The sequence below is a fragment of the Hyla sarda genome, unplaced genomic scaffold (assembly GCF_029499605.1).
Source record: "Hyla sarda isolate aHylSar1 unplaced genomic scaffold, aHylSar1.hap1 scaffold_718, whole genome shotgun sequence".
In the NCBI taxonomy this organism is placed as follows: domain Eukaryota; kingdom Metazoa; phylum Chordata; class Amphibia; order Anura; family Hylidae; genus Hyla; species Hyla sarda.
This window is the reverse complement of record NW_026610738.1, coordinates 133,080-153,478: the sequence shown is the minus strand read 5'-3', so window position 1 is coordinate 153,478 and position 20,399 is coordinate 133,080. Positions and strand designations below refer to the sequence as shown.

The 20,399-nt window shown below is 44.4% G+C and overlaps 4 non-coding genes and 3 pseudogenes across 4 annotated transcripts; all 7 read left to right on the top strand.

Moving 5' to 3' along the window:
* Positions 1–3,779: 3,779 nt before the first annotated feature.
* On the top strand, positions 3,780–3,994 carry LOC130344372 (U2 spliceosomal RNA; annotated as a pseudogene).
* Positions 3,995–6,083: 2,089 nt separating this feature from the next.
* LOC130344373 (U2 spliceosomal RNA) lies at positions 6,084–6,243 on the top strand (annotated as a pseudogene).
* A 693-nt stretch (positions 6,244–6,936) lies between these two features.
* LOC130344370 (U2 spliceosomal RNA) lies at positions 6,937–7,129 on the top strand. The gene has a single exon (XR_008883317.1). It is a non-coding gene; the product is annotated as a U2 spliceosomal RNA (small nuclear RNA).
* Positions 7,130–9,220: 2,091 nt separating this feature from the next.
* Positions 9,221–9,411, top strand: LOC130344366 (U2 spliceosomal RNA). The gene has a single exon (XR_008883314.1). It is a non-coding gene; the product is annotated as a U2 spliceosomal RNA (small nuclear RNA).
* A 2,093-nt stretch (positions 9,412–11,504) lies between these two features.
* LOC130344349 (U2 spliceosomal RNA) lies at positions 11,505–11,695 on the top strand. The gene has a single exon (XR_008883298.1). It is a non-coding gene; the product is annotated as a U2 spliceosomal RNA (small nuclear RNA).
* Positions 11,696–13,778: 2,083 nt separating this feature from the next.
* On the top strand, positions 13,779–13,969 carry LOC130344348 (U2 spliceosomal RNA). Its single transcript, XR_008883297.1, has one exon. It is a non-coding gene; the product is annotated as a U2 spliceosomal RNA (small nuclear RNA).
* Positions 13,970–16,055: 2,086 nt separating this feature from the next.
* On the top strand, positions 16,056–16,273 carry LOC130344374 (U2 spliceosomal RNA; annotated as a pseudogene).
* Positions 16,274–20,399: the final 4,126 nt, after the last annotated feature.

The window sequence follows — 20,399 nt, the reverse complement described above, 5'->3', positions numbered from 1 at the left end:
ATTCCTGTGATACCTGCTGTGGCTCATGTCTCCAAAAGCATTGTGTCCCCGGGGAAGGTCGTGGGACCTGAGACAGAAGTGAGGGGTTCTCCTCTCATGGAAGTTGAGGGTCCTGGACCGCCCAGAAGGGATACAGAGGAGATGGATGTAGAAGAACGGCGAAAGAGGAAAAGCAGAGACCGGAAAGAGGAAAAGGGCCTTAACATCAAAAGGAGTGGTCGAGTTAGTGCGGACGAGGGGAATGTGGAGATTGTCTGCCAAAAGGTTATAACAGCATCCGACCCTGTTAATATTGAGGAATTTGTGTCACCACCTGCAGATTGGGGTTCTTTGTCTGAGGATAATGAATGACCCAGGAGCTACCAAGTGTTAATATCTCCTCCTTCAATGTGAGGAGTTTGAAGAGCCCGGAGAGGAGGGCTGCTTTATTCTCTTTCTTGTCTTCTTTGCCTACAGACATTTTATTTTTACAGGAATGTGCCATTGATTATGATATCAATTATTCATCTTTGAGATCTGAATGGACTCTTGGCCCGTCTGTGTGGTCAGGGGATAATGAGAGGAAAGTGACTGGTGTTGGCATACTGTTCAAGAGCAGTGAGTATAAAGTTACCTCCTTCACAGACATTGTACCCGGTAGAGCCCTGCTCGTTCATATTATTTATAATGACATGAATATGAGACTTTTAAATGTATATGCCTCTCCAGATAAGGATGAAAGATCTGATTTATTAGAGAAAATTCAGTTTTAATTACCGGGTTCATCCCCGCTTATCATCGCTGGTGATTTTAATTGTATAATGGCAGGAGAGGAGCGGGCTGGAGGATCTGAACAAAGGAAAGATAAGACTGAAAAACAACTAAAGGATTTTATAGTTGATTTTAATTTAAAAGATTTGTGGAGAACCTCTTTCCCTAATGACCCTGGGTATACCTGGGGGAATAGCCTTTATATGTCAAGGATTGATTATATTTTTGCTTCTGGATTTGCATTTTATGGGAATATGCAATTGACTTCTACCTTTTTTTCAGATCATAAGATTTTATCTGCTACATGTAAGTTTGATGGGGTTTGCAGAGCCAAAGGAGTCTGGCGTCTGAATGTCTCTTTGCTTGAAGATGAAGAAATTAAATGTAATTTTATCTATCTTTTTAAAAAATTGCAGAACTCAAGGACTAATTTTAATTCTCTTTTAGCATGGTGGGAATTCTGCAAGGTAAAATTTAAAGAGTATTTTATTAAGATGGGTGTTAAAAAAACAAAAGAGAAATTGAAATGGTATAGAGATCTTAACACAAAACTACAAACCTATTATCAACTCAAAGAGCTGGGTGTATATGTAGACGATCTGATTTTAAGTGTTAAAAGTGATATTCAGAAGGCTATAACTAACAAAGGGAAAGAAATAATTTTTAACTCCAAAGTTGAATGTAAAGAGAAGGATGAAAAGTGTACAAGATTCTTTTTTAAAAAGGTAATGGAAACAAAAAAGTTAATGATTAACATTGAGGATGAAACTACTAATGTAGGAATGTTATCCAAAGCTAAATCCTTTTATCAAGATCTGTTTAATGAGAAACCCATTGATATATCTGCTGCTAATTTTCTCCTAAGCACTTTAGATTGTGGTTTAAGTAAGGAGGACCAAGATGCACTTTGCACAGAAGTAAGATGCCAAGAATTAGAAATTGCTGCTAAAAGTTTATCCACAGGTAAAACACCAGGTTCTGATGGACTTCCTGTAGAGTTTTATAAAACCTTTTGGGAAATTTTTAAAGATGATTTGCTTAATATTTTTAAGGAGGCTTTTAATTCTGATGTTCTACCTTTATCTTGGAGGAGTGGTATAGTGTCTCTGATCCCCAAAAAGGGGGATAGGAACAGCTTAGAAAATTGGAGACCAATTACGCTTCTTAATGTTGATTATAAGATTATGTCAAAAATTTTTGTTAACAGAATGAAGCCGTTTTTGTACAAGGTCATCCATGTGGATCAGGTATGTGGTGTCCCAGGAAGGAGTGTAGCTGAACCTTTAAATGCTATTAGGGACGTCATATGGTATCAGCAAGAGCGGAATCAAAATCTAGCCATTCTATCTCTAGATTTTCATAAAGCGTTCGATAGAGTATCACATTGTTTTTTATGGATGGTTTTACAACGCATGGGTTTTCCTAACATATTTATTAAGCAAATTGCTCTCTTATATAAAGGTTCTTTTAGCAGGATTTTAATAAATGGTTTCCTTACAGATTTTATTAATTTATCATCAGGGGTAAAGCAAGGCTGCCCTCTGTCTCCTATACTGTTTATATGTGCAATAGAACCTCTGTTAAACTTAATAAGGAATGATAAAATAATAAAAGGAGTGCCAGTTCCTGGAGGTAATAATGCCACCCTTAAAGTGTGTGGCTATATGGATGATATTAATGTTTTTTGTGAAAGTGCCTTCTCTTTACAAAGAGTTGTTGATGTTACTGATTTCTTTTGTAAAGCTTCTGCTTTTAAACTTAATTTATCTAAATGTGACTGTTTTTATATAGGTAAATGGGAAAACGTGCAAATACCAAACCTAAAATTACAGTCAGAAAAAATAAAAATCCTTGGAGTCATCTTTGATAAAAATAACAATGGTGAGGAAAGTTGGCTAATGGTAAAAGAAAAGGTAAAGAAAAAGGTAGACTTTTGGTCCCTAAGGAAATTATCCTTAGAAGGTAAAATTTTGGTGATTAAGGCTATGCTAATACCCATTATGCTCTATTTAAATATGATTTATCCTCCTAATGAACTTATGTCTAGGCAACTTCAGAGGATTCTCTTTGAGTTTCTATGGAGTTCTAAAGCAGAAAAATTAAAAAGAGATACTATGTATAAGTCACAAAAAAATGGAGGAAAACAGGTTCCCTGTATTAGAAAATTTTTATACTTAAGGTTTTTTAGTTGGTGTTTTAGGGGACTTTTTATGAAAAGTGTATGGTCCTGTTTTTTAAAGTACTCTGCGGGACATATTTTTAGAAAAAGAGAATGGGTGTTTTTATCATTATCTTCTCCTGTACTTTTAACTCCGCCTAAACATTATGCCATCTTAGAAAAAATTATACGTATGTATAACCTTAAAGACTTTGACTTGTTAACCTTGAGGGATGCTCGCAAGATAGAAGTACAGTTAAATTTGCAAGAAGAAATATGTATGGTCTCTAATTTTTCTTATAATAGGTGTGTACAAATATGGAAAAAGGTAAACGAGCCATATCTTTTTAATGAGCACAAGGATTTAGCATGGATGATTATCCATGAGTGTCTTCCGGTAAGATTTTTCCAATATAGAAGAGGTCTAAATGCTGTATGTGTCTGTCCCCGGGATAATTGCAATATAGATGAAACTGTTTTGCACCTTTTCTGGAATTGTTATTTTGCACAAAAGGTTTTTAGACTAATTGGTTCTTTATTGAAATTCCTAACAGGTCTAAAAGTTTTAAATCATGAAGTTGTTTTATATGGCAAAAGTGATGGAGTTATGAAAGAAAAAGAGAGAATTTTGTGGATTTTTATCAACTGTACAAAAAATGTATTATGGAAAGTTCGTAATATCCTTGTCTTCAAAAGAGATTTTATTTGTGAAAAAGAATGTTTGAAGATGATATACAGTGAAGTTTACTTGTACTATTTAATTGATAAAAAGAGATATGGGCAGAAAAAAGCATTAGCTATGTGGAATTTACATTTATGGAAAACAGTATTTGATGTATTGTAAACATTTTTTGTGATGTATTTAAGTTTTTGAGTTTTTTCAATAAAAATGTAAAAAAAAAAAAAAAAAAAAAAAAAAAAAAAAAAAAAAAATCTGTTCTTATCAGTTTAATATCTGATACGTCCCCTATCTGGGGACCATATATTAAATGGATTTTTGAGAACGGGGGCCGATTTCGAAGCTTGCTTCCGTCGCCCTATGCATTGACCCGATATGGCAGTATCTTCGGGTACAGTGCACCACCCCCTTACAGGGTTAAAAAGAAAGATTCCTACTTTCATTGCTACCTGCTTGCTGGCTAGCCAGCTAGCCAGCCCTGTGGGCCTTGCTGCTGCTGCTGCTGCAGCCAAAAAACAAAAGGTGGTGCTGCTGCTGCTTCTGCTTCTGCTTGTGTCTGGCCGCTGTTGGAGCGTCCAGGCACAGGACTTCTGCTGCTGCTGACTAAATGGCCTCCTTAATTGGATCATTTGAGTAGCCAGCACACCTGTGCAGGTAGGGCATGACATGATAGGCAGCTGCCTTGATAGCGGGTGGGTGCTGAATGTTCCTAATTGACAAAATAAGATTAATGCTTATGAAGAAATATAAAATCTCATCCCTTCCCCAATATCGCGCCACACCCCTACCCCTTAATTCCCTGGTTGAACTTGATGGACATATGTCTTTTTTCGACCGTACTAACTATGTAACTATGTAACATAACATGGGGGGGGGGGGGTCTCCTGGCTGTTCACACAGGTGTGTCATTGCTGTACATTGACCATGCATTGCTTCTGTGGTATTGCAAAGGCAAAGACAAATGCTTCCAGCCATCCATTGCACTAATGGATTGGTCATCAGCTGGCTGTCTATGTCCCGCATCAATATAGACCAAAGTACAGAGGGTTAGGCTATGCTATTGTGCACCTACCTGATGCATCAGAAGGTGCGAGGCCCTTGCTAAATTCTGTGCACAGACTTTGAGATCTATGCTTTAGACTGTATCTAAACCTGCTCCAACATGGACTGACATTCTGGCCTACTTTCAGCCGATGCGACTTGTCTGTCGCTGAACAGTCGCTTTTTATGTATTCAGCACCTATGTATAATGTTGTAAAAATGCTCTAGAAGCTAAAGTCGCAGAAATGTCACACATATTTGGCCTGCAACTTTCTGTGCGACAAATTCAGACAGGAAAAATCAGTATAAATCCTTAGAAAATTATCCCCCAGTGTCTCCATCTGCTGGCGGTATTGAATAAGCATTGCTGCACTGATGGGGTATGCATTAGACGAAAAAAAAGAAGAAAAAGAAGAATAATACGCCCAGAAAAGAGGCGAAAAGGAGAAAAACGTAAAAAAACGTGAAAAAAAAGTAAGAGGAAGAGAAGGGAAAAAAAGGTGGAAATGGGTTTAAAAGTGATTTCGGCGGAGAAATATATATATATATATATATATATATATATATATATATATATATATACGCGCACACACACACATATATATAAACGTATTCTCCGTTGAGATATTGCAGCCGCTGCTGTGTCCAGGCCCAGGAGCCTTAGCACTGTGCTGTGATGTCACTCAATACCACTGACATCACTAGGTGTAAACAACATCTCTCCTTTGCTGTGTATGTGACTATGGAGCTGTTTGGTGATGTCGTCTATTATGGCCTTCATAGAAGCAACAGGAGATTGTTGCATCCATCTAGAACCCTCAGAACTACAGTGCTATGATGTCACTCACTTCCACAGGCCTTGCAGAGTGTAAACAACAACAACCCAGCTTTGTTGTGTATGTAACCATAGGGATTTGTGATGTCACCTAGAACCTTCACAGCAGCGACAGCTTTATGAGGAGCATCAGCACTGCTCTGCCTGAGCAGAACCATCACCGCCATAGGTTGTCAAATAACCCGGGTTTAACCCACACAGGTAAGTCCAATGGGGTGCAGGCATGTCCTCTATGCTTACAGCTTCCCGTGGGTGTTGGTTTGATACCGTTTGGGGACAGCCAAGGAGGCATCTGCAGGCAACAAAGGTAGGTGTGTGCTTGTGTGTGTGTTTCCTATGCAGATCCTAAGCCCAGTGTCACATGCAAGTAGGAGGAGTAAGAAGGGTTCCTGGCAAATCCGGGTTATGGATTGCATTTAAAAAGGCCCCGTGGGAGTGCAATGGGCCCCTGTCTTGCTGCTTAGCAATAATGGTATGGGTTTAGGTTCTGCTGTGTGTACTGGTGGTTGACTGCCCCCCAGCCCAGAGTGTGCATGGAAAATTGTCTGGCAGCCTCCCTGACAGCAAGCAGTGATAGTGCCCATGAAGGGGACCTTGTTGGGCCCGCCCCTTTCACGGTTATCGCTTCTCGGCCTTTTGGCTAAGATCAAGTGTAGTATCTGTTCTTATCAGTTTTCATGCTGGTGGGGATGGGTGCTGCATGGAGGATGCAGGTGTACCAGGGCTTTCCGGGGCTGGTTCTGAGGAATCAGCTCGACGGCTGCCCCGATGTGACCTGTTCCCTCCGGGTCTCGCCATGAGGCTGAGAGGGTCTAGAGCCGAGGTACTTTTGTGCCTCGGGGAGTGGTGACCCTGAGGTGCCGAAACTCACTGGGAGAATAGACTCACTGGGTTGAAGCACGGGCACCATAATCTCTTCACCTTGTGGCACTCACCTCTTGATTCCCGGCCTTCTGGCTAGGATCAGAGAAATTTTTATAGATCCGGCCGGATGTCCGGGCAGTATATCTGCACACATTCACTTATTTATTTCTTTTTTGTCTCACTGTGTCACTTTTTGCGTGTTGTGTGTTCACAGGATTTGTCAGGATGCGGTAGCCCTTCTGGGTGTCCCTCCTGGCGGTCTAGGGGAGGTGTGTGTGGCCATTAGGTTCCGCACCTCCCTGCAAACACCCCGGGTACTCCTGCTTTGGCAGGGTACCTACCGTAATCGGCTCTGCGGGCAGATACCTTGGCTAACGCCAAGGGGGATGCCGGGAGCATTTGTGGTCCCCTAGTAGCTTCGGCGAAAAGGGACATCGAACCTGGAACCTCGCAGGTACCTTTTGGTCCGGAGGCGAAGGGTAAGGTTTGTTGGGGGGCCTCTCTCCTATCGGAGAAGGGCTTGCGATAGACCGCATCCTTTGTGCACGTTTTTTTAGTGTAACACGTTTGCACTTTTTCTTGCACTTTGGGTGAATCGAAAGCACGTTCCTCGGCTTTAGATAAAAAAAAAAAAAAAAAAAAAAAAAAATCTGTTCTTATCAGTTTAATATCTGATACGTCCCCTATCTGGGGACCATATATTAAATGGATTTTTGAGAACGGGGGCCGATTTCGAAGCTTGCTTCCGTCGCCCTATGCATTGACCCGATATGGCAGTATCTTCGGGTACAGTGCACCACCCCCTTACAGGGTTAAAAAGAAAGATTCCTACTTTCATTGCTACCTGCTTGCTAGCTAGCCAGCCCTGTGGGCCTTGCTGCTGCTGCTGCTGCAGCCAAAAAACAAAAGGTGGTGCTGCTGCTGCTTCTGCTTCTGCTTGTGTCTGGCCGCTGTTGGAGCGTCCAGGCACAGGACTTCTGCTGCTGCTGACTAAATGGCCTCCTTAATTGGATCATTTGAGTAGCCAGCACACCTGTGCAGGTAGGGCATGACATGATAGGCAGCTGCCTTGATAGCGGGTGGGTGCTGAATGTTCCTAATTGACAAAATAAGATTAATGCTTATGAAGAAATATAAAATCTCATCCCTTCCCCAATATCGCGCCACACCCCTACCCCTTAATTCCCTGGTTGAACTTGATGGACATATGTCTTTTTTCGACCGTACTAACTATGTAACTATGTAACATAACATGGGGGGGGGGGTCTCCTGGCTGTTCACACAGGTGTGTCATTGCTGTACATTGACCATGCATTGCTTCTGTGGTATTGCAAAGGCAAAGACAAATGCTTCCAGCCATCCATTGCACTAATGGATTGGTCATCAGCTGGCTGTCTATGTCCCGCATCAATATAGACCAAAGTACAGAGGGTTAGGCTATGCTATTGTGCACCTACCTGATGCATCAGAAGGTGCGAGGCCCTTGCTAAATTCTGTGCACAGACTTTGAGATCTATGCTTTAGACTGTATCTAAACCTGCTCCAACATGGACTGACATTCTGGCCTACTTTCAGCCGATGCGACTTGTCTGTCGCTGAACAGTCGCTTTTTATGTATTCAGCACCTATGTATAATGTTGTAAAAATGCTCTAGAAGCTAAAGTCGCAGAAATGTCACACATATTTGGCCTGCAACTTTCTGTGCGACAAATTCAGACAGGAAAAATCAGTATAAATCCTTAGAAAATTATCCCCCAGTGTCTCCATCTGCTGGCGGTATTGAATAAGCATTGCTGCACTGATGGGGTATGCATTAGACGAAAAAAAAGAAGAAAAAGAAGAATAATACGCCCAGAAAAGAGGCGAAAAGGAGAAAAACGTAAAAAAACGTGAAAAAAAAGTAAGAGGAAGAGAAGGGAAAAAAAGGTGGAAATGGGTTTAAAAGTGATTTCGGCGGAGAAATATATATATATATATATATATATATATATATATATATATATATATATATATATATATACGCGCACACACACACATATATATAAACGTATTCTCCGTTGAGATATTGCAGCCGCTGCTGTGTCCAGGCCCAGGAGCCTTAGCACTGTGCTGTGATGTCACTCAATACCACTGACATCACTAGGTGTAAACAACATCTCTCCTTTGCTGTGTATGTGACTATGGAGCTGTTTGGTGATGTCGTCTATTATGGCCTTCATAGAAGCAACAGGAGATTGTTGCATCCATCTAGAACCCTCAGAACTACAGTGCTATGATGTCACTCACTTCCACAGGCCTTGCAGAGTGTAAACAACAACAACCCAGCTTTGTTGTGTATGTAACCATAGGGATTTGTGATGTCACCTAGAACCTTCACAGCAGCGACAGCTTTATGAGGAGCATCAGCACTGCTCTGCCTGAGCAGAACCATCACCGCCATAGGTTGTCAAATAACCCGGGTTTAACCCACACAGGTAAGTCCAATGGGGTGCAGGCATGTCCTCTATGCTTACAGCTTCCCGTGGGTGTTGGTTTGATACCGTTTGGGGACAGCCAAGGAGGCATCTGCAGGCAACAAAGGTAGGTGTGTGCTTGTGTGTGTGTTTCCTATGCAGATCCTAAGCCCAGTGTCACATGCAAGTAGGAGGAGTAAGAAGGGTTCCTGGCAAATCCGGGTTATGGATTGCATTTAAAAAGGCCCCGTGGGAGTGCAATGGGCCCCTGTCTTGCTGCTTAGCAATAATGGTATGGGTTTAGGTTCTGCTGTGTGTACTGGTGGTTGACTGCCCCCCAGCCCAGAGTGTGCATGGAAAATTGTCTGGCAGCCTCCCTGACAGCAAGCAGTGATAGTGCCCATGAAGGGGACCTTGTTGGGCCCGCCCCTTTCACGGTTATCGCTTCTCGGCCTTTTGGCTAAGATAAAGTGTAGTATCTGTTCTTATCAGTTTAATATCTGATACGTCCCCTATCTGGGGACCATATATTAAATGGATTTTTGAGAACGGGGGCCGATTTCGAAGCTTGCTTCCGTCGCCCTATGCATTGACCCGATATGGCAGTATCTTCGGGTACAGTGCACCACCCCCTTACAGGGTTAAAAAGAAAGATTCCTACTTTCATTGCTACCTGCTTGCTGGCTAGCCAGCTAGCCAGCCCTGTGGGCCTTGCTGCTGCTGCTGCTGCAGCCAAAAAACAAAAGGTGGTGCTGCTGCTGCTTCTGCTTCTGCTTGTGTCTGGCCGCTGTTGGAGCGTCCAGGCACAGGACTTCTGCTGCTGCTGACTAAATGGCCTCCTTAATTGGATCATTTGAGTAGCCAGCACACCTGTGCAGGTAGGGCATGACATGATAGGCAGCTGCCTTGATAGCGGGTGGGTGCTGAATGTTCCTAATTGACAAAATAAGATTAATGCTTATGAAGAAATATAAAATCTCATCCCTTCCCCAATATCGCGCCACACCCCTACCCCTTAATTCCCTGGTTGAACTTGATGGACATATGTCTTTTTTCGACCGTACTAACTATGTAACTATGTAACATAACATGGGGGGGGGGGTCTCCTGGCTGTTCACACAGGTGTGTCATTGCTGTACATTGACCATGCATTGCTTCTGTGGTATTGCAAAGGCAAAGACAAATGCTTCCAGCCATCCATTGCACTAATGGATTGGTCATCAGCTGGCTGTCTATGTCCCGCATCAATATAGACCAAAGTACAGAGGGTTAGGCTATGCTATTGTGCACCTACCTGATGCATCAGAAGGTGCGAGGCCCTTGCTAAATTCTGTGCACAGACTTTGAGATCTATGCTTTAGACTGTATCTAAACCTGCTCCAACATGGACTGACATTCTGGCCTACTTTCAGCCGATGCGACTTGTCTGTCGCTGAACAGTCGCTTTTTATGTATTCAGCACCTATGTATAATGTTGTAAAAATGCTCTAGAAGCTAAAGTCGCAGAAATGTCACACATATTTGGCCTGCAACTTTCTGTGCGACAAATTCAGACAGGAAAAATCAGTATAAATCCTTAGAAAATTATCCCCCAGTGTCTCCATCTGCTGGCGGTATTGAATAAGCATTGCTGCACTGATGGGGTATGCATTAGACGAAAAAAAAGAAGAAAAAGAAGAATAATACGCCCAGAAAAGAGGCGAAAAGGAGAAAAACGTAAAAAAACGTGAAAAAAAAGTAAGAGGAAGAGAAGGGAAAAAAAGGTGGAAATGGGTTTAAAAGTGATTTCGGCGGAGAAATATATATATATATATATATATATATATATATATATATATATATATATATATACGCGCACACACACACATATATATAAACGTATTCTCCGTTGAGATATTGCAGCCGCTGCTGTGTCCAGGCCCAGGAGCCTTAGCACTGTGCTGTGATGTCACTCAATACCACTGACATCACTAGGTGTAAACAACATCTCTCCTTTGCTGTGTATGTGACTATGGAGCTGTTTGGTGATGTCGTCTATTATGGCCTTCATAGAAGCAACAGGAGATTGTTGCATCCATCTAGAACCCTCAGAACTACAGTGCTATGATGTCACTCACTTCCACAGGCCTTGCAGAGTGTAAACAACAACAACCCAGCTTTGTTGTGTATGTAACCATAGGGATTTGTGATGTCACCTAGAACCTTCACAGCAGCGACAGCTTTATGAGGAGCATCAGCACTGCTCTGCCTGAGCAGAACCATCACCGCCATAGGTTGTCAAATAACCCGGGTTTAACCCACACAGGTAAGTCCAATGGGGTGCAGGCATGTCCTCTATGCTTACAGCTTCCCGTGGGTGTTGGTTTGATACCGTTTGGGGACAGCCAAGGAGGCATCTGCAGGCAACAAAGGTAGGTGTGTGCTTGTGTGTGTGTTTCCTATGCAGATCCTAAGCCCAGTGTCACATGCAAGTAGGAGGAGTAAGAAGGGTTCCTGGCAAATCCGGGTTATGGATTGCATTTAAAAAGGCCCCGTGGGAGTGCAATGGGCCCCTGTCTTGCTGCTTAGCAATAATGGTATGGGTTTAGGTTCTGCTGTGTGTACTGGTGGTTGACTGCCCCCCAGCCCAGAGTGTGCATGGAAAATTGTCTGGCAGCCTCCCTGACAGCAAGCAGTGATAGTGCCCATGAAGGGGACCTTGTTGGGCCCGCCCCTTTCACGGTTATCGCTTCTCGGCCTTTTGGCTAAGATCAAGTGTAGTATCTGTTCTTATCAGTTTAATATCTGATACGTCCCCTATCTGGGGACCATATATTAAATGGATTTTTGAGAACGGGGGCCGATTTCGAAGCTTGCTTCCGTCGCCCTATGCATTGACCCGATATGGCAGTATCTTCGGGTACAGTGCACCACCCCCTTACAGGGTTAAAAAGAAAGATTCCTACTTTCATTGCTACCTGCTTGCTGGCTAGCCAGCTAGCCAGCCCTGTGGGCCTTGCTGCTGCTGCTGCTGCAGCCAAAAAACAAAAGGTGGTGCTGCTGCTGCTTCTGCTTCTGCTTGTGTCTGGCCGCTGTTGGAGCGTCCAGGCACAGGACTTCTGCTGCTGCTGACTAAATGGCCTCCTTAATTGGATCATTTGAGTAGCCAGCACACCTGTGCAGGTAGGGCATGACATGATAGGCAGCTGCCTTGATAGCGGGTGGGTGCTGAATGTTCCTAATTGACAAAATAAGATTAATGCTTATGAAGAAATATAAAATCTCATCCCTTCCCCAATATCGCGCCACACCCCTACCCCTTAATTCCCTGGTTGAACTTGATGGACATATGTCTTTTTTCGACCGTACTAACTATGTAACTATGTAACATAACATGGGGGGGGGGGTCTCCTGGCTGTTCACACAGGTGTGTCATTGCTGTACATTGACCATGCATTGCTTCTGTGGTATTGCAAAGGCAAAGACAAATGCTTCCAGCCATCCATTGCACTAATGGATTGGTCATCAGCTGGCTGTCTATGTCCCGCATCAATATAGACCAAAGTACAGAGGGTTAGGCTATGCTATTGTGCACCTACCTGATGCATCAGAAGGTGCGAGGCCCTTGCTAAATTCTGTGCACAGACTTTGAGATCTATGCTTTAGACTGTATCTAAACCTGCTCCAACATGGACTGACATTCTGGCCTACTTTCAGCCGATGCGACTTGTCTGTCGCTGAACAGTCGCTTTTTATGTATTCAGCACCTATGTATAATGTTGTAAAAATGCTCTAGAAGCTAAAGTCGCAGAAATGTCACACATATTTGGCCTGCAACTTTCTGTGCGACAAATTCAGACAGGAAAAATCAGTATAAATCCTTAGAAAATTATCCCCCAGTGTCTCCATCTGCTGGCGGTATTGAATAAGCATTGCTGCACTGATGGGGTATGCATTAGACGAAAAAAAAGAAGAAAAAGAAGAATAATACGCCCAGAAAAGAGGCGAAAAGGAGAAAAACGTAAAAAAACGTGAAAAAAAAGTAAGAGGAAGAGAAGGGAAAAAAAGGTGGAAATGGGTTTAAAAGTGATTTCGGCGGAGAAATATATATATATATATATATATATATATATATATATATATATACGCGCACACACACACATATATATAAACGTATTCTCCGTTGAGATATTGCAGCCGCTGCTGTGTCCAGGCCCAGGAGCCTTAGCACTGTGCTGTGATGTCACTCAATACCACTGACATCACTAGGTGTAAACAACATCTCTCCTTTGCTGTGTATGTGACTATGGAGCTGTTTGGTGATGTCGTCTATTATGGCCTTCATAGAAGCAACAGGAGATTGTTGCATCCATCTAGAACCCTCAGAACTACAGTGCTATGATGTCACTCACTTCCACAGGCCTTGCAGAGTGTAAACAACAACAACCCAGCTTTGTTGTGTATGTAACCATAGGGATTTGTGATGTCACCTAGAACCTTCACAGCAGCGACAGCTTTATGAGGAGCATCAGCACTGCTCTGCCTGAGCAGAACCATCACCGCCATAGGTTGTCAAATAACCCGGGTTTAACCCACACAGGTAAGTCCAATGGGGTGCAGGCATGTCCTCTATGCTTACAGCTTCCCGTGGGTGTTGGTTTGATACCGTTTGGGGACAGCCAAGGAGGCATCTGCAGGCAACAAAGGTAGGTGTGTGCTTGTGTGTGTGTTTCCTATGCAGATCCTAAGCCCAGTGTCACATGCAAGTAGGAGGAGTAAGAAGGGTTCCTGGCAAATCCGGGTTATGGATTGCATTTAAAAAGGCCCCGTGGGAGTGCAATGGGCCCCTGTCTTGCTGCTTAGCAATAATGGTATGGGTTTAGGTTCTGCTGTGTGTACTGGTGGTTGACTGCCCCCCAGCCCAGAGTGTGCATGGAAAATTGTCTGGCAGCCTCCCTGACAGCAAGCAGTGATAGTGCCCATGAAGGGGACCTTGTTGGGCCCGCCCCTTTCACGGTTATCGCTTCTCGGCCTTTTGGCTAAGATCAAGTGTAGTATCTGTTCTTATCAGTTTAATATCTGATACGTCCCCTATCTGGGGACCATATATTAAATGGATTTTTGAGAACGGGGGCCGATTTCGAAGCTTGCTTCCGTCGCCCTATGCATTGACCCGATATGGCAGTATCTTCGGGTACAGTGCACCACCCCCTTACAGGGTTAAAAAGAAAGATTCCTACTTTCATTGCTACCTGCTTGCTGGCTAGCCAGCTAGCCAGCCCTGTGGGCCTTGCTGCTGCTGCTGCTGCAGCCAAAAAACAAAAGGTGGTGCTGCTGCTGCTTCTGCTTCTGCTTGTGTCTGGCCGCTGTTGGAGCGTCCAGGCACAGGACTTCTGCTGCTGCTGACTAAATGGCCTCCTTAATTGGATCATTTGAGTAGCCAGCACACCTGTGCAGGTAGGGCATGACATGATAGGCAGCTGCCTTGATAGCGGGTGGGTGCTGAATGTTCCTAATTGACAAAATAAGATTAATGCTTATGAAGAAATATAAAATCTCATCCCTTCCCCAATATCGCGCCACACCCCTACCCCTTAATTCCCTGGTTGAACTTGATGGACATATGTCTTTTTTCGACCGTACTAACTATGTAACTATGTAACATAACATGGGGGGGGGGGGGGTCTCCTGGCTGTTCACACAGGTGTGTCATTGCTGTACATTGACCATGCATTGCTTCTGTGGTATTGCAAAGGCAAAGACAAATGCTTCCAGCCATCCATTGCACTAATGGATTGGTCATCAGCTGGCTGTCTATGTCCCGCATCAATATAGACCAAAGTACAGAGGGTTAGGCTATGCTATTGTGCACCTACCTGATGCATCAGAAGGTGCGAGGCCCTTGCTAAATTCTGTGCACAGACTTTGAGATCTATGCTTTAGACTGTATCTAAACCTGCTCCAACATGGACTGACATTCTGGCCTACTTTCAGCCGATGCGACTTGTCTGTCGCTGAACAGTCGCTTTTTATGTATTCAGCACCTATGTATAATGTTGTAAAAATGCTCTAGAAGCTAAAGTCGCAGAAATGTCACACATATTTGGCCTGCAACTTTCTGTGCGACAAATTCAGACAGGAAAAATCAGTATAAATCCTTAGAAAATTATCCCCCAGTGTCTCCATCTGCTGGCGGTATTGAATAAGCATTGCTGCACTGATGGGGTATGCATTAGACGAAAAAAAAGAAGAAAAAGAAGAATAATACGCCCAGAAAAGAGGCGAAAAGGAGAAAAACGTAAAAAAACGTGAAAAAAAAGTAAGAGGAAGAGAAGGGAAAAAAAGGTGGAAATGGGTTTAAAAGTGATTTCGGCGGAGAAATATATATATATATATATATATATATATATATATATATATATACGCGCACACACACACATATATATAAACGTATTCTCCGTTGAGATATTGCAGCCGCTGCTGTGTCCAGGCCCAGGAGCCTTAGCACTGTGCTGTGATGTCACTCAATACCACTGACATCACTAGGTGTAAACAACATCTCTCCTTTGCTGTGTATGTGACTATGGAGCTGTTTGGTGATGTCGTCTATTATGGCCTTCATAGAAGCAACAGGAGATTGTTGCATCCATCTAGAACCCTCAGAACTACAGTGCTATGATGTCACTCACTTCCACAGGCCTTGCAGAGTGTAAACAACAACAACCCAGCTTTGTTGTGTATGTAACCATAGGGATTTGTGATGTCACCTAGAACCTTCACAGCAGCGACAGCTTTATGAGGAGCATCAGCACTGCTCTGCCTGAGCAGAACCATCACCGCCATAGGTTGTCAAATAACCCGGGTTTAACCCACACAGGTAAGTCCAATGGGGTGCAGGCATGTCCTCTATGCTTACAGCTTCCCGTGGGTGTTGGTTTGATACCGTTTGGGGACAGCCAAGGAGGCATCTGCAGGCAACAAAGGTAGGTGTGTGCTTGTGTGTGTGTTTCCTATGCAGATCCTAAGCCCAGTGTCACATGCAAGTAGGAGGAGTAAGAAGGGTTCCTGGCAAATCCGGGTTATGGATTGCATTTAAAAAGGCCCCGTGGGAGTGCAATGGGCCCCTGTCTTGCTGCTTAGCAATAATGGTATGGGTTTAGGTTCTGCTGTGTGTACTGGTGGTTGACTGCCCCCCAGCCCAGAGTGTGCATGGAAAATTGTCTGGCAGCCTCCCTGACAGCAAGCAGTGATAGTGCCCATGAAGGGGACCTTGTTGGGCCCGCCCCTTTCACGGTTATCGCTTCTCGGCCTTTTGGCTAAGATCAAGTGTAGTATCTGCATTTGGTCTGGTCGGAAGGTGTCTGTGGTACCCCGCTTCTCGGCCTTGGGGGATTGTCTCTCCTTACGGAGGGACTTCACCCCCTTGCTGCTATTGGGGAGCGGGCTTAGTCCACAGACAACGGGTTGCGATCCCCCTGTCTCTGGGACCTTGTGTCTCAGAAGGCATTTTCGGTACGTTGAGCGTTACCTGTAGCTTCGGAAGCACCTAGGGTACCCCCGACCTCTGCCTTGGGTAAGGGTTCCGCTTTTATAGCGGGATTCCGAGCCCCTGCTGCTATTGGGGAAGGGGCTTAGTCCCTGGGTGTGGAAGATGCCGTTCTCCTGGGCTTTCCCCTCTGGGGAAATGTCGATGCGAAATACCATCCGCATAGAGGTGTCGGAGAGCCATCGTCAGTTGAAGAACCTCCGCTTCATTGCGGAGGTGATTCTTCTTGACTACTTCCGCCTCAATAGGGAGGACATCCTGTGTCTAAATGACCAGGAAAGCCGTGGCCTGTATACCGTCACCTTCACGGCCACGGCGTGTTGCGATAACATCTATGCAACCTTGTCTGGTGCGGACCAGAGGGACGATCGACTCGACGGTCTTTCGTTCCAGTTCCTCTATGGTGAGGAACATATACCGTTGGTGGTGGCTATGCACAGCCCTCATGTGACCACGGAGGATATAGCCACTTTTCTTCGGCGATACTGCGAAGAGGTGCGATTCGCAAACAAAATATTGAACTCCGTGCGGTTCTGGAACGGCAAGAGGAAGTTCTGGGTCAAGCTCCGTAAGGATCCCGGTGGTATTGGGGGTCTTTGCCATCCGCCCCCAAATTTTGCCATCGGGAGAGTTCGGGGCTTCCTGTTCTATCCTCAAATGCCTATGTATTGCCGAAATTGCTTGAGGTTTGGCCACACCCAGGAGACCTGCGGCGCGGAGCGTGTGATTCGCTGCAATAGGTGTGGCCAAGAAGGTCACATAGCCTCAAGATGTAGCCATACGATAAGGTGTAACCTCTGCGGAGAGGAAAATCATGATTTTAATTCCTGTCCCCATAAAGCAAAAACTACGATGGGTGGGTCAAGGCTGGGCCCACCCAAAGAGGGGACAGGACAAAAGACGTCCTTTTTTAAGATGCCCAAACCCCAGAAGGCAGGTACTGATGGGTCCAGGCCCAAGACCTCTGGTGCTCCATCGGGGGGCCCACCGGTGGTAGTGCTAGGGGGAGGCCATGGGGATTCCACGAAGCCCGGGCGGGTGATCGAGTTTACTGCCCGGGAAATTGAAAGACGTCGATCGACTTCCTACCTGGCTCAAGAGCCCGCCGAAACTTCTGAAGGGGGCTCACCTGTGGCGGGTGGCAGCCGACGGGCCTCGGTGGGGGCAGAGGTGGACCCAAAATTGCAGCATAAGCCAGGTACTGGCTTGGCCCAGGGTCGCCCTGCTCCGGACGAAGAGGCCCCGGTGAAAGCCCGCCGGAAGGGGAGCCAGGTGGCCAGGTCTGAGCCCGATCCTGTTACTCCGCCTATACAGGACAGGGCCAAGAAGACAAGTGGCGCCAAACCAGGGTTTGCTGCCCCGCCAGCAGTGGACCCGGTGGGTAAAACTGGCCATCGTCGATCGATGGGGAAGTTGGAGCAACAGTCCTCAGCAACGCTTGCTGGGGAACAAGCGATGAAAACTTCCCAAGGTAGCGGCAAAGGTTCCGGAAAAGAGGCCTCACAGGCCCCTGTGCAGCAGTTCCAGTCGTCAAAAGATGAAAGAAGACACAGATCCATCAGCCGGGGGCCAGAGATTACATCGAGTGAGAGCAACACAGAGGATATGGACAGCAGTATGACATTTAAAAGACAAAGAGAAGAAGAAGAGGAAGACATTCAAAGGAAAGCGGCGTGCCGTAGTTCGGACGAGAGCGAGCTCAGGGTCGGGGCATCATCGATCTCAAGCTCCGACCCTCAGAACATTAAGGAGCTGATGACCCCGCAGGCGGGGGATGACGGTACGCAGCTTATTATTGACTTTGATTCTCCAAGCACGGACTCTCCATAAACTATGCCTATCCCTGTAAAAATTGCCTCACTCAATGTGAGGTCCTTAAAGAGCCCTGATCGCAGGGCTGCTTTATTTTCTTATCTAGAGACATGTGACTTTGACCTTTGCCTGCTACAAGAATGTGGAATCCCTAGTAAAATGGACTATAAAGACTTAAAAGAAGACTGGAAGCTGGGCCCATCCATATGGTCCGGTGCAAATGACTGTCGTTCTGTGGGTGTTGGGCTGCTCTGCCGAGGCCAGTCCTTTTCTATTCATACAGTAACTGAGATTGTGCCTGGCAGAGCTCTTTTAATTCATCTATATTTTAATGGACTTTTAATTCGTGTTTTAAATGTGTATGCCCCTCCTGATAAACAGGAGCGGGCAGAACTATTTGAAATTTTACCACTGTTTTGTGTTGGGTCTTCCCCCCTGCTGGTGGGAGGTGATTTTAACTGCATACGTGATGGGGAACACCGGCAGGGTGGGGATATTAATCGTAAAGACCGCACTTCTTACCTGCTTAAAAATTTTATTGATGATTTTAACTTGAAAGATTGCTGGAAGGATCTCTTGCCGGAGGACCCGGGCGCCACATGGTCCAATGGAAGAGTGAGCTCCAGAATCGATTTTATTTTTTCCTCTAGAGCTTTTAAACCCCTGAAATGCACGCTCGAGCAGAATATCTTCTCTGATCATAAGCTCCTCTTGGTGGTCCTGGAGCTAGAGGGGGAGCAAAAAGCAAAAAGGGGCCTCTGGAGATTAAACACCACACTCCTAGAGGACCCTGAGATAAAAGAGGAGTTTGTGCGGACCTACCAGTGCTGGCAATCACAAAGAAAACCCCACGAGCCTATGCTGCACTGGTGGGAGGGCACCAAATCTAAAATCAGATTTTTTTTTATCAAAGCAGGTAAGAAGAAGGCAAAAATGGAAAAACAGTGGTTTTATGTTCTTAACATGCGTTTAAATGTACTTTTTAAATTGAAAGAAGCTGGTATGGATGTAGAAAATGATATTTTAAACCTTAAAACTGAAATAAAACATGCCATAGAAAAGAAAGGGAAACAAATCATTTTTAACTCACATGTGCAGCACCTGGAGGAGGGCGAGAAATGTTCCCGTTTCTTTTTTAAAAAAGTGATGAATAGGAGGGATATCATCCAAAACCTTGAGGGTGAATCCACTCCAAAAGGCATGTTAGATGCAGTTTTTAACTTCTACCAGCTTCTTTTTAATAAGAAAGATCTTAATCCATCCTTTTTAGAACATGTTCTTAATTCCCTTGATTTTAAGCTAGATGTTTTAGACCAGGAGGTTTTATCCCGTGATCTTAACTTAGATGAACTTTTATTTGTTTTTAAAAGTTTTTCTAGTGGGAAGGCCCCTGGGGAAGATGGTTTACCCATCGAATTTTATTTAGCTTTTTGGGATATTTTAAAGGATGATATGGTTTTATTGTATAAAGAAACTTTTATTGTTAATGAACTTCCCCCTTCCTGGAGGAGGGGGATTGTATCATTACTTTTTAAAAAGGGTGAAAAGGATATGCTAAAAAATTGGCGCCCCATCACACTTTTAAATGTCGATTATAAAGTTTTAGCCAAGTTATTAGCTGTCCGTTTTAAACCTTTTATTCATAAATTAATTCACCCAAATCAGGTTTGTGGGGTACCTGGAAGGTCTATAGCTGAATCCCTAAATATTTTAAGAGATGTTTTATGGTATTTTAAGGATAGAAATCAAACTGTAGCAATTTTATCCTTAGACTTTGAAAAAGCCTTTGATAGGGTCTCCCATGAATACCTGTTTTTAGTTCTTAAAAAGATGGCAGTGCCTGAAACGATTTTAAGCCGAATCATGCTTTTATACCGATCCTGTTTTAGTCAAGTCTCTGTTAATGGCTTTTTAACCAGCGGTGTTCCTCTTTTATCAGGTGTCAAACAGGGCTGCCCCCTGTCCCCACTCCTTTTTATTTGCGCAATCGAACCACTGATGGCCCTCCTCAGAAAAGACCGGGTAGTAAGAGGCGTACCGATACCTGGTGGAGGAGGGACCCATCTAAAGGTGTTGGGGTACATGGATGATGTCACCATACTGTGCCCGGACTCTCCATCCATGAGGGGGGCATTGAGGAACACCAGCTATTTCTGCGAGGTCTCTGGTTTTAAGCTAAACACAGATAAATGTGACTGTTTTTATATTGGCTCCTGGGATTCATCCATCACCCCAGGAGTCACAATGCAACAGGATCAAATTAAAGTTTTAGGTATTGTTTT